Source organism: Lutra lutra, chromosome 13 (genome assembly GCF_902655055.1).
Source record: "Lutra lutra chromosome 13, mLutLut1.2, whole genome shotgun sequence".
In the NCBI taxonomy this organism is placed as follows: Eukaryota; Metazoa; Chordata; class Mammalia; order Carnivora; family Mustelidae; genus Lutra; species Lutra lutra.
The window spans coordinates 47,443,795-47,459,554 of NC_062290.1; the positions used below are offsets into that span (position 1 = coordinate 47,443,795).

Sequence of the window (15,760 nt, forward strand, 5' to 3'; positions counted from 1 at the left end):
CATGGGAGCAGCCAACTATATAAACCAATTAATAACAAAATCAAAGAAACACATCGACAAGAATACAATAATAGTAGGGGAATTTAACACTCCCCTCACTGAAATGGACAGATTATCCAAGCAAAAGATCAACAAGGAAATAAAGGCCTTAAATGACACACTGGACCAGATGGACATCACAGATATATTCAGAACATTTCATCCCAAAGCAACAGAATACACATTCTTCTCTAGTGCACATGGAACATTCTCCAGAATAGATCTCATTCTTGGTCCTAAATCAAGTCTCAACCGGTATCAAAAGATTGGGATCATTCCCTGCATATTTTCAGACCACAATGCTCTGAAGCTAGAACTCAATCACAAGAGGAAATTTGGAAAGAACCCAAATACATGGAGACTAAACAGCATCCTTCTAAAGAATGAATGGGTCAACCAGGAAATTAAAGAAGAATTGAAAAAATTCATGGAGACAAATGATAATGAAAACACAATGGTTCAGAATCTGTGGGACACAACAAAGGCAGTCCTGAGAGGAAAATATATAGCGGTACAAGCCTTTCTCAAGAAACAAGAAAGGTCTCAGGTACACAACCTAACCCTACACCTAAAGGAGCTGGAGAAAGAACAAGAAAGAAACCCTAAACCCAGCAGGAGAAGAGAAATCATAAAGATCAGAGTAGAAATCAATGAAATAGAAACCAAAAAAACAATAGAACAAATCAACGAAACTAGGAGCTGGTTCTTTGAAAGAATTAATAAGATTCATAAACCCCTGGCCAGACTTATCAAAAAGAAAAGAGAAAGGACCCAAATAAATAAAATCATGAATGAAAGAGGAGAGATCACAACGAACACCAAAGAAATACAGACAATTATAAGAACATACTATGAGCAACTCTACGCCAACAAATTTGACAATCTGGAAGAAATGGATGCATTCCTAGAGACATATAAACTACCACAACTGAACCAGGAAGAAATGGAAAGCCTGAACAGACCCATAACCAGTAAGGAGATTGAAACAGTCATCAAAAATCTCCAAACAAACAAAAGCCCAGGGCCAGACGGCTTCCCGGGGGAATTCTACCAAACATTTAAAGAAGAACTAATTCCTATTCTCCTGAAACTGTTCCAAAAAATAGAAACAGAAGGAAAACTTCCAAACTCATTTTATGAGGCCAGCATCACCTTGATCCCAAAACCAGACAAGGATCCCATCAAAAAAGAAAACTACAGACCAATATCCTTGATGAACACAGATGCAAAAATTCTCACCAAAATACTAGCCAATAGGACTCAACAGGACATTAAAAGGATTATTCACCACGACCAAGGGGGATTTATTCCAGGGCTGCAAGGTTGGTTCAACATCCTCAAATCAATCAATGTGATACAGCACATTAATAAAAGAAAGAACAAGAACCATATGATACTCTCCATAGATGCTGAAAAAGCATTTGACAAAGTACAACATCCCTTCCTGATCAAAACTCTTCAAAGTGTAGGGATAGACGGCACATACCTCAATATTATCAAAGCCATCTATGAAAAACCCACCGCAAATATCATTCTCAATGGAGAAAAACTGAAAGCTTTTCCGCTAAGGTCAGGAACACGGCAGGGATGTCCGTTATCACCACTGCTATTCAACATAGTACTAGAAGTCCTAGCCTCAGCAATCAGACAACAAAAGGAAATTAAAGGCATCCAAATCAGCAAAGAAGAAGTCAAACTATCACTCTTCGCAGATGATGTGATACTATATGTGGAAAACCCAAAAGACTCCAAAACTGCAAGAACTTGTACAGGAATTCAGTAAAGTGAAAGAATATAAAATCAATGCACAGAAATCAGTTGCATTTCTCTACACCAACAACAAGACAGAAGAAAGAGAAATTAAGGAGTCCATCCCATTTACAATTGCACCCAAAAGTATAAGATACCTAGGAATAAACCTAACCAAAGAGACTAAGAATCTATACACAGAAAACTATAAAGTACTCAAGAAAGAAATTGAGGAAGACACAAAGAAATGGATAAATGTTCCATGCTCCTGGATTGGAAGAATAAATATTGTGAAAATATCTATGCTACCTAAAGCAATGTACACATTTAATGCAATTCCTATCAAAGTACCATCCATTTTTTTCAAAGAAATGGAACAAATAATCCTAAAATTCATATGGAACCAGAAAAGACCTCGAATAGCCAAAGGAATATTGAAAAAGAAAGCCAATGTTGGTGGCATCACAATTCTGGACTTCAAGCTCTATTACAAAGCTGTCATCATCAAGACAGCATGGTACTGGCACAAAAACAGACACATAGATCAATGGAAGAGAATAGAGAGCCCAGAAATGGACCCTCAACTCTATGGTCAACTCATCTTCGACAAAGCAGGAAAGAATGTCCAATGGAAAAAAGACAGCCTCTTCAATAAATGGTGTTGGGAAAATTGGACAGCCACATGCAGAAAAATGAAATTGGATCATTTCCTTACACCACACACGAAAATAGACTCAAAATGGATGAAGGATCTCAATGTGAGAAAGGAATCCATCAAAATCCTTGAGGAGAACACAGGCAGCAACCTCTTCGACCTCAGCCGCAGCAACATCTTCCTAGGAACATCACCAAAGGCAAGGGAAGCAAGGGCAAAAATGAACTATTGGGATTTTATCAAGATCAAAAGCTTTTGCACAGCAAAGGAAACAGTTAACAAAACCAAAAGACAACTGACAGAATGGGAGAAGATATTTGCAAATGACATATCAGATAAAGGGCTAGTGTCCAAAATCTATAAAGAACTTAGCAAACTCAACACCCAAAGAACAAATAATCCAATCAAGAAATGGCAGAGGACATGAACAGACATTTCTGCAAAGAAGACATCCAGATGGCCAACAGACACATGAAAAAGTGCTCCATATCACTCGGCATCAGGGAAATACAAATCAAAACCACCATGAGATATCACCTCACACCAGTCAGAATGGCTAAAATTAACAAGTCAGGAAATGACAGATGCTGGCGAGGATGCGGAGAAAGGGGAACCCTCCTACACTGTTGGTGGGAATGCAAGCTGGTGCAACCACTCTGGAAAACAGCATGGAGGTTCCTCAAAATGTTGAAAATAGAACTACCCTATGACCCAGCAATTGCACTGCTGGGTATTTACCCTAAAGATACAAACGTAGTGATCCGAAGGGGCACGTGCACCCGAATGTTTATAGCAGCAATGTCTACAATAGCCAAACTATGGAAAGAACCTAGATGTCCATCAACAGACGAATGGATAAAGAAGATGTGGTACATATACACAATGGAATACTATGCAGCCATCAAAAGAAATGAAATCTTGCCATTTGCGACGACGTGGATGGAACTAGAGGGTATCATGCTTAACGAAATATGTCAATTGGAGAAAGACAACTATCATATGATCTCCCTGATATGAGGAGAGGAGATGCAACATGGGGGGTTGAGGGGGTAGGAGAAGAGTAAATGAAACAAGATGGGATGGGAGGGAGACAAAGCATAAGTGACTCTTATCTCACAAAACTAACTGAGGGTTGATGGGGGGAGGGGGTTGAGAGAGGGGGTTGGGGTTATGGATATTGGGGAGGGTATGTGCTATGGTGAGTGCTGTGAAGTGTGTAAACCTGGCGATTCTCAGACCTGTACCCCTGGGGATAAAAATGTATGTTTATAAAATGATTATAAAATAATTAACACTTAAAAAAAAAGAATATTTGTGTATTTTGTGTGTATATATATATATATATATATGATTGGTGACTATTACAGAGTCATCCACTTAATTTTTGGAATATGTTAGTCTCTAAAAAGAAACTATCTCCAAAATTTTAAAGAATGAAAAAAATACACACACACACACACACACAAAGGGTCAACACGATGAAGTAGTGATGGAATATGACTATAAAGATGAAAGTTTTTAAAAAAAATTTCTAAGAAAGGAGTTGATATGATAAGGAGAAAGAATTTGCTCAGGCTGGAGACTAGAAGAAAGACCTGTGCTAGATTTAGGGTTTACTTTGAGCTATTAGAAGAAGTTTTATCCCAAAAATTTTTAAAGGAAAAACCCTAAGTGTATACAAACAATAAAGATAGATGTAAAGAAGGATAAAATATGAGTTTAATGATGAAGGTTCAACAAAGATTTTCAAATTTAAGGTATTGTTAAGATAAACCTGTTAAAAAGTTTAGAGAGGAAAGAGTAAAGGTTAAAAAAATTGTAACTTAACAAAAACATAAAACTAAAGGGAACTTAATTAACTTTACAATACTAAAGAATCATGGGGAGAGAGCCATGAATTCCATGCTTTGCATGTTCCTCCTCTGGAATTCCACTGTTCTCCTTGGTAAGTGAACTTGTCCTTGGCTGAATTTCTTGCTGATCTTCTGGGGGATGGGCCTGTTGTAGTGATTCTCAAGTGTCTTTGCCCGAGCGGAATTGCACCGCCCTTATCATGGGCTGGGCTAAGTAATCCACTGGGGTTCCCCTTTGGAGCTTTTGTTCCCCGAACACTTTCCATAGAGTTCAGGAGGATGGCATGAAAATGGTGGCCTCTGAATCTCTGGACCAGAGGAGCCGAGAGCTCGGGGCCCCATCCTCAGTGCACCCTTGGAGAAAAGTGTTCAATCACTCCCATCTCCCTGGCCTCTAGCCACACTTTGAGCTCCCCCAGCCTGTCACCAAGGGTCTCTGGCACACAGTCCCGCCTGGAGTCTCCAAACCCAGCAGATCACTGCACACTTCCGGGGGGGGGGGGGGCTCCCAGGAATTTGTGGGGTCCCTGCTCACAGAGCAGGGGCCTGCCTATGCCACGGATCACAGCTTAAGGTAAGTCTGAGTTGAGAACTTATTCCTCAGCTCAGTCTCTGTAACTGGCTCCCCGCTCTAATACCTGGGAGCTCTGTGACACTCAAACACCCCCGAACCATCTGTGACCTCGCAGGATGTGAGACCACGCTATCCCCGCATGGGCTTCACCCCAGCTTACCCTCTGGAGCGATGTCCCTCAGTGGAACAGACATTTAAAAGTTCTGATTTTGTGCTCCATTGCTCCACTGCTTGCGGGGATCCAGACCATGCCCCTGCACTCTATCTTCCCATCGCTTTGGATTCACTTCTCCGCAGGTCCCACCTTTCAGAAAGTGGTCAATTTTCTGTTTCCACAACTGCTGCTCTTCTTCTCTTCGAACTTCTGTTAGAGTGTAGCTGTTCGGAATGGTGTGATAAACTATCTAGCTGATCTCCTGCTACCTGATGTCATCTCAGCCTGTTACTTCTCTGCCATCTTGACTCCTCCCCACTCTCATGAGTATTTAAAAGGGATCCTGACAACTTGTCTTAGGAACTTCAAATCACTCATGCATTTGACTCCTCCCATACCCCCAGTTGCCATACACAACCACACTCAACAAGCCTTTGGCATCTACAGTGCCATCTAGAATCCTTGATCCCTCAACCTCTCCATCTGACTGATTCATGCCATGGCATCTCCTGGTTCTTGAATCCTCTGTCCACTTCTACTCCTCACATCTTTAACAGCTGCTTTCAGCCAGCCATTATCTCACAACTCCTTTGTGTTCTACCTTGGATATTTGTTCGATCTGAATAATTCTAACACCGGGTTTCTGTTTCTCCCCAAACAGCTACAGAGAGCAGAGGAATCCAATGGGATTACTGACAAGACAAACATAATGGTTTCAAGGATCTCAGAAGGGTTAGACTCCAATCAGCTTTAGTGTTTTCATTTAAAAGATCCTCATCATTATTGTAATCCAGGTGCAGAGCAGAATCATGTAGGATCTTTCCGTTCCCCTTGTCTTCATATTGGATTTCTCTGGCAACATTTTCCGGGTCTGAGTGGACTTATCAGGTAGGCGGAGCTCTCAGGCAGGGCAAGGATCCTGTCTCCTTCCAGAGAGGGTGAGCAGCTGAGTCCTGGTCGCCAATCTCTTGTGAGCTGATTGGTGTGACTCCTCTCATCTCTCCTCAGAGCCGAGTACATGTGGATTGAACGAAAGGAAAACGAGGTGGCTCCTCTTGTAGAGCTGAAGGCCTCATGGGGACCCAAGAGTTGGTCTTGTGGGATCCTCTGGCCGAGGCAGACACTTTCCTGACTTGCAGTAACTCAGGACAGCCTTCATTCTCCCCGTCTGCCAGAGCTGCTTGTCCCCAGTGTTTCTGCATCAAATTTGGCTGACGTACACTCTGCCATTTTCTCAGCGGACAGGCCACTCTTTCACTTTGGTCACATTCAGACAGAACAGTTGTCTTCCCCCCACACACACACACACACACAGCTGCCATGTTTTGCTTTCGAGGAAAGTTGACATGAGAAACAGAAAAACTGATGTCTTAAAAATGAAAGAGAAACCCAGGGCAGCCCCTTGCCCATCCTCTTCCTCCCTTCTGTGTGATCCTCACGATGACGTAAAATATGATCAGGACCAGCAAGCGAGAGCATGTCCCGTAAAGCATGTGGAAATATTAAGTTATTCAAATACTCTTTGTTGTTGTTACTTAAATTGAAAAGGCAACACCGTGTATAAGGAAAGGAAACAAGGAAGTGTGTGCCTGACATCATAGCCTGAGCCTCACCCCCCCTGCATTCTGAGCACAAGACAGATGGCCAGATGAAGCTGCCTACTAGAAACACACAGTCTGAATGAGCTAGTGAAAGTCATCCGTTTCTGTGCTGGAAGTTTCTCCTGAGAGACCCAGTCAGTGAATTCCCTGTGCTCGGCTCAGAAATTTTGGACGTAACAAGTGTTCCCTAGTTTCTGGAAAATTTGAACCATAGGGGATCCTGGGTGGCTCATATGGTTGAGGATCTGATTCTTACTCTCCCTTCAGGGCTTGATGTCAGACTGAATTCAAGCCCCATTTTAGGGTCCACCCTGTGTGTGGAGCTTACTTTTAAAAAAATGAAAAACTGGGAAATTAAGCATCGTGGTGGCAAAATAATTGTATTCCCTTATTCAAGGTGAAAGGATTATAATCGGTCTTTCCTCTACTTGGAGAAAACAAACGAGGACCCTCAGCACCTGGGGGCTGTTGACACCTTTGTTTCCTGGTCAGGAGAGGAGGAGGTGAGCACTGAGAGGGTCCCGGACATAAACACTGCAGGGGCAAGGGGCAAGGGCAAGGAACTCGGGGCATTAAGTGCTATGCTAACAAGGAAACCAGCCCCCGCACAGTAGGGGAATCTTGAGTCCTCAGGTCATGGTGAGCCTGTCCTCAGGAGTGAGCCCAGGAGAGCCCAGGTGGAGGACACTCAGTCACTCCAGAGGAAAGAGCTTAGTAGATGTGATAACTACCTTGTCAGTGAGGTGCTGCTGGGAAAATCCAGTCATCTGGAATTAGAACCTGGACACCTCCTCTTCCCAGAAGGGAACCAGGCTTCCTGCTGGGGGCACTTGTAATGCCTTGGAGCGCTCTAACAAAACCTAGGTATTCATTGTCATTCATTGGGGTTTCTTGGATATTACATAAGAAGCAATGGCACAGAATTCTTGGAGGACACAAAGTGTCTGCAAGGTCAGTGTGACAAATCTCGGAAGAACAGGAATCCCTTAGGATTGGAGGAGGTTCTCTCCATCATTTCCTGGGTCTCAGAGTCTTACCTGGACAGGTGATCTTTCTTACTGCTGAGCTGCCAGTGGTGTCTTGCGGCCATTGCTGATGTCTGAGGCCTGTTGTGATGCAGGCTTTGGAAATGAAAACACAAATACATTAAATTTTATGAGTTAGCTCTACAAAACTCATTCAACACCTCAGTAGTTATCTAGTGTTAAACAGAAAAAGCATTTTGACAATACCTTCCAGAGTACGTAGTAGCAGGGGAAGATAAAGATGATGTTGTCATGGTGCCTGGGTGGCTCAGTCAGTTGGGTGGTCGCTTTCAGCTCAGGCCATGATCCCAGGGTGCTGGGATGGAGCCTTGCATCAGGCTCCCTGCTTCTTGGGAGCCTGCTTCTCCCTCACTGTCTGCCTGTTGCTCTGTCTACTTGTGCTCTCTCTGTATCTATGTCTGTCAAATAAATAAATAAAAACCTTAAAAAAATGATTTTGTCATATGAGGTAACATTCAAATTCCATACACTGAAAACCCATGTTAAGTAAATAATACCACTTTTCAGTTGCATTTAGCAAACTGGATTGATTGGAAATGTTCAGGTACACTGAAATCATTACGTCCTTTTAGAAATACTTAATTTGCGTATGGACTCCATATACAACACTGTATACATGTAAAGAAATTGTAAGTCACTCATCAAATTTACTTAACATACTTAAGCATCAATAGCTTTAAAATATAACTATTAACTGAAAATATGTAGTCATTCTGGACCCTGAATTGGATAAACGTTACACTTTTTTTATCTTAAAACACAGACAAATATACAAGATATTAAGATATATACTGTGTCTCCGTGCTATTATGTTTTCTTGGAAGTTGCATTTAAAAAACATCCAAAAGATTCTGGAGCAAGGATAATACTTAAAGAAAAAATACATGGTTGAGAAACCCATGCTCCAAACCCAAGTAGAAAGTGTAGAAAGGAAAGCAAAAAGAGAAGTAGAAAGTGAGGGAAATGTTCAGAAATCGAAAACTCCTATGTCCCCTCCTTAAGCCTCATGCACAAGAGAAGATGCTCAGAGAACCTAGAGCCACAGTCCCAGACGTGCCCACCCCATCCAGGACAACAGCATCTGCAGGATACCCTGATGGCCCTGCCGTGCTCCTTCTTGGTGGCCCTTGTGTTGCTCAGCTGCCACTCCCTCGGCTCTCTGGGATGTGACCTGCCTCAGACCATGTTCTGGTGCACTGGAGGGCCTTGATGCTCCTGCGACCAATGAGGAGACTGTCTGCTAGCTCCTGTGACAAGTACACAAAAGACTTTGGCTTCCCCCAGGAGGTGTTTGATGGCAAACAGCTGCAGAAGGTTCAAGCCCTCTCTGCCATCCATATGACGAACCAGAAGACCTTCCACCTCTTCTGCACAGAGGCCTCACCAGCTCCTTGGAACACGACCCTCCTGGGGGAATTGTGCTCGGGACTTTCTGAGCAGCTGGGCCGCCTGGAAGCCTGTCCCCTGCAGGAGGTGGGGGTGGGAGAGACACCCCTGGTGAATGGGGACTCCATCCTGAGAAACTACTTCCAGAGAATCTCCCTCTATCTGCAAGAGAAGCAATACAGCCCTTGTGCCTGGGAGATGGTCCGAGCAGAGATCATGAAACCCTTGTATGCATCAACAGTCTTGCATAAGAGATTGCGGAGCAGGAAGTGAGACCCGTTTCAACATGGAAATGATTCTCTCTGAAGAATAATATCACACTCTCATATGTCTGTAGTGTCAGAGACTCTCATTTCTGCTGTCATCATGACATGAACTGAATCAATTTGTCACATGTATTTAGGAGTATTAGGCAACTTGAACTCAATGTTACAAACACCTGTTACCTTCAGATGACCATGCTGGTCTGCCTATTTAGTTATTTATTTATTTCACTATTTATAAGATTTAAGGGTTTTTTTTGTATTATATTAGTTGTACCTACCCTTTGTGGTTAAGAGTATTGTATATGTTTTACGTATATTAAATTCTTCATTTTCTGTTAATTAAATGTTTCTATAGAATACTTCTTGCGTTTGTTTCTTATTGAAGCAGGAAACAAGTCTGATTATTACCTGATGAAAGAACAGAATGTAGCACTCTCTCACTCGTTATTTCATATTCATATTAGAAGTAATCGCATCAGCGTCCTGGAAGTCACTTTGCATGCTATCGTCATGGGAAAGGCTGACTTCACAAATCCAATGCTGTGTCTGTATCCTGGATTTTGTAGAAAAACTAACCTGGGAATAATAATTTTAGTGAACTAATATCAGTTATGTTAAAGGGAAGAGTGAGAAGAAGGGATAATATGAATTCTGTAAATAGAAAAGGAAGCAGACATGTTACGAAAAAAATGAAAGGCACCAGATACGTTCTACATTACACTGGTAGACATCCAAGTGCGAATATTCTTTACAAAATGGATCGTTCAGGGGCACCCGAGTGGTTGAGTTGGTTAAGTGTCTGCCTTAGGCTTCCGTCATGATGCTGGGGTGTGGGATCAAGCCCTGTGTCGAGTTCCCTATTCAGCTGGGAATCTGCATCTCCCTCTCACACTCCCCGTGCTTGTGCTTGCTGTCTCTCTCTCTTGTCATATAAATCAATAAAATCTTTTAAAAACACAAAACAAAGCAAATCAAAACAAATAAAATGGATCCTTGATTCTGCCATTTACAAGACATTCCATTCACATAAAGCCCAGGGAAGGAAGCGGTTGCCTGGGAAGAGAGCGTAGAATGAGAAATCGTGCCTCAAGCCTCCCCTGGTTAAGGGAGAAAGGAACCACACTGCACACAGAGGTGGAATGGCCCTAAGGCAGTAGTGTAAGAGCGAATATTGGTTAAAAGTCTATTTCAAAGCCGAGAAATGCTTCAAGGAATTGCATCATAGCAAAGTGTGCATGGAAAGGGTCCATGAAGCCAGGAAGTAGAAGGGTTGTGACCACAGGGACCAGCTGTTTGACTGAATTACTCACGAGAAATCATACTGGCAGCAGAGGAAAGGCGAGGAACAGAACAGAAGCTAGTGACTTTAGTTAAAATATAGATCTGGGAGATTTACTTTCTTTGGACTAATTAAACTTCCATGAAAAAATAAACTAATAATTGAAATGGGTGATGCCTTCTAATGTCTTCTAAGCCATGTAAAGCATATATAGAGAAAAGCACACAAAAATGAAAAGGTATGAAAAGTGTACCAGGAACATTCTGCAAATGGAAACTATCCTGTTCTATTGAAGACTCATGGATAGAAAGAACTGAAGATGAATGATGGGCCAGGGCACCCCCACTGTTCCGCCAGGCCACCAGAAGCCCTCAGGTCCAGCACCCATGCCATCTGCGGGGCTCCTCCTGGATCCCCAGGGCAGCATCTCAGCTCTGGTCTGTGAGCTGCCTCCTGGCCCCGGGGAGCTTCACAGGGGGACCCGCTGTTTCTGAACAGAAGAGGAGCATCAGTCCCTTCTCCTGAACCAGGGACACCTCCTCTGGGAAAGGTGCGTGGCTGCCAGTTCCAGGAGGTCCACCCCAAGTCTGTCCTCCATGAGATGCTGCAGCTGACCTTCACCTTCTTCCTCACCGGGCGCCACCGTTTGCTGCCTGAACCCATCCCTGCTGGGGCAGCCAGAACCCTGGAAACCTGTGTGGGACCTGTGACGGGAGTAGGGAAGCCTCCCCGGGTTTGAGGGCCCTGCCCTAGGCTTGAAGATGTGCTTCCAGAGGCGCCATCTCCATCTGAGACAGAAGAAACAGTGACTACCTTGGACGGAGTCTGAGTCAAAATCAGGCGACCCATCTCTTTGTATTCAAATGAAGACATAAGGAAAGGGAAATGATAAAAAGGAGGAAAGCAGGAAAAGGACCTGGAAATTATATTCTTGACCTACAACACTAAGTCACATAGCCATGAGTTCCATCTTTCTAAGGACTCCTCTTTCTGCTTCAGCCATACAATGTGTTGAGTTAAGTTACTCAGTATAGTGGGTAAAATGTGTCTGTGACAGGATTGCCCCTAAGGGCCTCCGTCCAGCCTGAAGTTGTTCACATGTTCCCGTATTGCAGGATCCTCTGGTTTCTGGTTCAACACTGAACCAGTTGGAACAGTTTTCCTGACCTCACAGCTGCCGCAACAAGAACAAACCAACAACCACCAATTGTAAGAAGACGGAAAAAAACAACTCTTCTTAGATCCGCTCACAGCTGAGGTCCCAGGGCCAGTCTCAGCGCTGGTACCAAGAGAAAAAGGAGCGTGCAATCACACTCGCCAGAAGAAGGCAGTGATAGGAACTCGAGCGGTTACAGAAGCATGGCTGAAGCCTCTGTGTGTTTCCACTGGGCAGTTACAATGTCCAGTCCTCCCTAGTTGGTGCAGCCCACCGGTTTGTGAGTTGTACCTTCAGAATCACCGCTAGACTGCCCCTGTGAAGAGCCGAGGGAAATCTGCTGGCTTTGCCAACAGAGGGAGGGGGAAAACAATCACTCTAGAGTAGTCTGAGGCTACCTTCTCAGAGTGCTAGAGGCCAAGGGGATCTAACCAGGAGCCTGAAGGAGGAAAGTCAGGAAGAGGGGACAGCACACTTCCCACAGGAGATGCAGGGGTGAGTCTGTACTCTCCAACAATGCATGTCCTGGAGACATTAAATCGCAATTTCCTTTGCATATTTGGAAATTGAGGCATGGTACTGAAAGTCCTTCCATGTCACGTGAGTGTGAAATGAGAAGATGCCCTAAAGCTTCAGAGAACCTTTAACATTTAAGGCTGAGAAGAAGTAGGGGAGCCTGTCAGGGGCACAGAGATGGGGCAGCCAGTGCAGGTGGGACGCAACCAGGGAAGAATAATGTACAGGAAGTGTGGTAGAAGGGAAGTTTCAGATTTTTCCAAGAGGAACCTCTGGCAGGAATTTATCCCATGGGCTACAGGACTGTGCCCTGCATCTGGATTCTGCTTCCACCTCGTTGTTTGATCATGAGAACCTCACTTGAACGCTCTGCAGCTCAGTTTCCCCAGATGTAAAGTGGGGTGGAAATATTCCTAGAGCTGTTGTGATAATGAGGTGGCCCATTTCAAAGCATCAAGTATCTTCCATTGAGTGAGAGTTTAACAGACGGGCACTATTAATTTATGTTTTCCCTAAATATTGATCTTCTCGTAGCCTTTCCCCTGTAACTGACTGCAAAGGGCGGATCCTCCAAAATATTGTTGTGAAAAAAAAAAAATACCCATTGGGAATGGGTGTCCTATCCATTGAATGTAATTAGTTACACAGTAATGTTATATGCATACATATACACTGTACCTATGTCCGCATACTCTATACGTTCTGGTACAGCACATTTCCCCTTCCTCAATGCCTTCCGAGATCCCATCCTTTCACTCTCCAATCACAGTGCTTCTCCCTCCCTCAGTGTAGAAACCTCCTATGAGCTCCCCTCCTCCCCCCCTCCTCAGGGTCCTCTCCTGCCCATTCACACAGCTGCTTCCTTTTCCTTTGTGGTTTCTGTCTGGCCCTTTTACTTCCAATTACAAAGCCACAAAGAAGAACACAAGTTGTTTGAAATTTCCAGGTTTTTCGAAACTCTGCTAGGAGAAGCCTCGTTGTTTTCTTTTCTCCTGGTGACTATTGTTGACCTGAGGGAATGTCCCCACTGCAGTGATGTCACAGTGGCAGGAGCAGAGAGGAGATAGGAGCAGGAGGCTGCTGTTCTGTGGCCCATCACAGTCTTTACAGGGAAGGCTGCCAGCGAGGGGGCAACTTGGGCTAGACAGTGACCAGGTGTGCACATGGGCTTGTGTTGTATGTAGAAGTCTGTCCCCTGGTGGGAGATTCTCCTCCAGAGCAAGCAAACAAACACAAACAAACAAAAACTTTCCTGGAATGAACGAACTCTGCTAGTGTTAAAGACATGAACTTCAATAAAAATACCCTTTTTTTTTTTTTTTTTTTAAACAGAAACAGCAGATAGGTTCCTAGTAAACGTGAGCAGGAGGTCTTGAGTTTTTCCCCACCCTTCCTGTTCTGGAGCTTCAAGGTCTCTCCCACATTTCAGCATCTCCCCACCAGAGGGAACACTTGTTCCAGTTGCTTCCAACAATGTAACAAGTAGTTCTAGTGTTGGGAACAAGGCTCCAACATGCCATGGGGTGTCTTCTGGATGTTGCTGGTGTTTGAGCCTTGTTTTGATGCGGGCTTTGGAAATCAAATACAAATAGATTCTACATAATCATTTAATTCTTCAAAATGTATTCATCGAATCAGGAATTCTATCTGGTACTAAATAGAGAAAATATTTTGAAAATAACTTGTTGAGTAGCTAGCATCAAGTGAATTTAAAAATCATTTTCTCATTGAGGCCATACTAAAATACAGTACAGTAAAAACAAACATCCAATAAATGATTGAAAAATTCATTGGCTGTTATCAATTTGGAATGATTCTCAGTATCTAGGGACAGCGATAGTATTGTTCTTCTAGAAATACTTAATTTGCATTGTACTTTCTTTCTTTCTTTTTTTTTTTTTTTTTTTTTTTTACAGCTTTATAAACATATATTTTTATCCCCAGGTGTACAGGTCTGCGAATCGTCAGGTTTACACACTTCACAACACTCACCATAGCACATACCCTCCCCGATATCCATAACCCCACCCCCTCTCCCAAACCACTCCCCCAATCAACCCTCAGTTTGTTTTGTGAGATTAAGAGTCACTTATGGTTTGTCTCCCTCCCATCCCATCTTGTTTCATTTACTCTTCTCCTAACCCCTGGACCCCCCATGTTGCATCTCCTCTCCCTCATATCAGGGGGATCATATGATAGTTGTCTTTCTCCGATTGACTTATTTCGCTAAGCATGATACCCTCTAGTTCCATCCACGTCGTCGCAAATGGCAAGATTTCATTTCTTTTGATGGCTGCATAGTATTCCATTGTGTATATATACCACATCTTCTTTATCCATTCGTCTGTAGATGGACATCTAGGTTCTTTCCATAGTTTGGCTATTGTAGACATTGCTGCTATAAACATTCCGGTGCACGTGCCCCTTCGGATCACTATGTTTGTATCTTTAGGGTAAATACCCAGCAGTGCAATTGCAGGGTCATAGGGTAGTTCTATTTTCAACATTTTGAGGAACCTCCATGCTGTTTTCCAGAGTGGTTGCACCAGCTTGCATTCCCACCAACAGTGTAGGAGGGTTCCCCTTTCTCCGCATCCTCGCCAGCATCTGTCATTTCCTGACTTGTTAATTTTAGCCATTCTGACTGGTGTGAGGTGATATCTCATGGTGGTTTTGATTTGTATTTCCCTGATGCCGAGTGATATGGAGCACTTTTTCATGTGTCTGTTGGCCATCTGGATGTCTTCTTTGCAGAAATGTCTGTTCATGTCCTCTGCCATTTCTTGATTGGATTATTTGTTCTTTGGGTGTTGAGTTTGCTAAGTTCTTTATAGATTTTGGACACTAGCCCTTTATCTGATATGTCATTTGCAAATATCTTCTCCCATTCTGTCAGTTGTCTTTTGGTTTTGTTAACTGTTTCCTTTGCTGTGCAAAAGCTTTTGATCTTGATAAAATCCCAATAGTTCATTTTTGCCATTGCTTCCCTTGCCTTTGGTGATGTTCCTAGGAAGATGTTGCTGCGGCTGAGGTCGAAGAGGTTGCTGCCTGTGTTCTCCTCGAGGATTTTGATGGATTCCTTTCTCACATTGAGATCCTTCATCCATTTTGAGTCTATTCTCGTGTGTGGTGTAAGGAAATGATCCAATTTCATTTTTCTGCATGTGGCTGTCCAATTTTCCCAACACCATTTATTGAAGTGGCTGTCTTTTTTCCATTGGACATTCTTTCCTGCTTTGTCGAAGATGAGTTGACCATAGAGTTGAGGGTCCATTTCTGGGCTCTCTATTCTCTTCCATTGATCTATGTGTCTGTTTTTGGGCCAGTACCATGCTGTCTTGATGATGACAGCTTTGTAATAGAGCTTGAAGTCCAGAATTGTGATGCCACCAACATTGGCTTTCTTTTTCAATACTCCTTTGGCTATTCGAGGTCTTTTCTGGTTCCATATAAATTTTAGGATTATTTGTTCCATTTCTTTGAAAA

At 43.2% G+C, this 15,760-nt stretch overlaps 1 protein-coding gene and 1 pseudogene across 1 annotated transcript in view; both read left to right on the forward strand.

Moving 5' to 3' along the window:
- LOC125083069 (interferon alpha-1/2-like) overlaps positions 1 to 15,760 on the forward strand; it is a 234,628-nt gene that overhangs the window by 204,417 nt on the left and 14,451 nt on the right. The gene's annotated exons all lie outside the window — the stretch shown is intronic.
- On the forward strand, positions 8,768 to 9,355 carry LOC125083079 (interferon alpha-1/2-like; annotated as a pseudogene).